Source organism: Nannospalax galili, unplaced genomic scaffold (assembly GCF_000622305.1).
Source record: "Nannospalax galili isolate Female #2095 unplaced genomic scaffold, S.galili_v1.0 scaffold1787, whole genome shotgun sequence".
Lineage (NCBI taxonomy): Eukaryota > Metazoa > Chordata > Mammalia > Rodentia > Spalacidae > Nannospalax > Nannospalax galili.
Window position 1 is genome coordinate 29,011 of NW_008355486.1, and position 2,306 is coordinate 31,316.

The following is a 2,306-nucleotide window of genomic DNA, read 5'->3' on the forward strand; positions in this document are numbered from 1 at the left end:
CACTGTTGACTTTGATTATATATACTGTTCTAAACTATACATGTTATTTACTTATAAATATCAAACTTAAAATTTGATTTTATGGAATAAATTTTAATAAAATGTTTTCTGTCCTTGTCCACCAAAAATTTCTACTGTATAATAAAATTCCCATAGGAGAGGTCTTAGTTTAGGCAGAAACATTCTGACTTATTGATTCATTATGTGGACACAGATTTGAAATTCTGTTTATGGCTGTACTTGAGAGCACACATTTTTAATCCTTACCTTCTGGAAGGTAAAGTCGGGATGATCACGTATTCAAGGCCATACTCAACTATATAGCAAATTTGAGGCCAGCCTGGGCCATGTTACTCTGCCTCTAAGAAAATAAGTTAAGAAATTCAGTTTATTAAGTCCAGCATTCAGAGATAAACAAATTTTCATTAACATCTAAATGTCATAAAAAAGCCATTCAATGGAGAAATCAATAATAGTTGGGACGGGAGAAACAGATCAGTGCAAGAGCATTGGCTGCTCTTGCAGAGGACTTGGATTGGGCTCCCAGCACCCACATGGCAACCAACAACTAGCAACCCCAGTTCCAGAGACTCTGATGCCCTATTCTGGCCACTGCAGGCATTGTGTGCACAGGCATACTTTTATATATGTAAGTAAAACACTCATATAAAAATTTTAAAATGGGGGCCAGAGGGATGGCTTAACGTTAAAACACTGAGTGCTCTTGCAGAGGACCCATGTTTGATTCCTAGCACCCACGTGGTGGTTATGAACCACCCTTAACTCCAGTTCCAGGGGAATCCGAAGCTCTCTTCTGACCTCTGCAGCATGGCACGACATGGGTGCTCTCACATACATACAGGCAAATACACTCATATGCATAAAAAATAATAAAATATTAAAAAAATAAAAAACGTAACAGTAATTCCAAAGATAATCTGCAGAATCAGTCCTATCGTTGATCAACAAAGAGACTCCCAAAATAACACAGGTTATTGCCACAGCCCTTGATTACTTCCAAGAATTGAAGGTAAAACCTTATTGCTGAAGACAGGACATCCTTCAAACACAGGACTTAGAGCAATGGAGCCGGAACTGAAACTGCTAAGGGAGAAAAATCAATGGTCCAACCCAGCTGTAAAGCCTAATAACCACAAGGACTGGCACAGCTAACAACCGCTATTGGTGCAGTAGTGGCACTTTAATCTAGGGAGTAGTCAACATCTATCTAATTGAACTTAAAGCTTTCTTAATGGGAGGGAACTCATGGGTGGCACTGTAAATATAGCCAAATACAAATGGCTAGAGAGGTAACAGTTAGTAAAGAAAACCCAATCTCTATCCTATCTCTAGACAAAAGAGAATTTTTACTGTATGCTAAATATGGACCCTTATATTTACAGACAAGTATACTCATTAAATATACTACTCACCAAATAAGCTCCTTTTTGCAATATATGGACACTATTACAGAGTTCCACAATTGGTCACACAGAAAAAAATAAGTCTGAGCATTTGTGTCCTAAGAGACACACCTACAGTGGAATCTTGACACAAAAAGCTCATGGAACATGGTGGAATAGAGGGTAGAGAGAATACCAGTACATTTCTCAACTCTCACCAGTGAAGCTTCCTCGTACAACAGAGTGTGATGGACATGCTGAAGACCACAACTGGTCAATTTTAAGAGAATAAGAGACTGCAGAGTGCTTGAAACTGAATAGGCCTCCTATATTAAACCTCACTCACCCATGGCTGAGGGACCATTGAGGAAGAGGGGGTGGAAAGATTGTAAAAGCCAGGGTTGGTGAATGATATAAGCAAAAGGAGGCTTTAGGCCTCTAGAAATGTGCACCTATGAATTTGCAACCATGCTGACAGCATGCACAAGACCCATGATGACTCAATCAGACAAAAACCCAGCATAGAACTGGGGAAGTGGGCAGCAGACTCCCAACCCTAGCCAAGGAACTGTTGGCAATTGATTAATACAGTGTGAGGAAGAGGAAATCATAAGGGAGTGACTCTACAAAGGCTGACTAGACTCCAGTGCATGAACTTGCAATGAGGGACATGTGGATACAAATGCTTGACTGGATAGGACTTAACATACATGATAGAATGCATGAAATTGGGTGAAGGAGGCTATGGGAGAATGGATGGGGAGGAGGTCTAAATTTGATTAAGATCTATTATATGAAATGCACAAAAAATAAAAATATTTCTTTAAAAAGATCAACAAACTAGGTGTGTTTTAATGTGTTCATGAAATATATTTTCAGTGGGAAAACATACACATTGAGAGG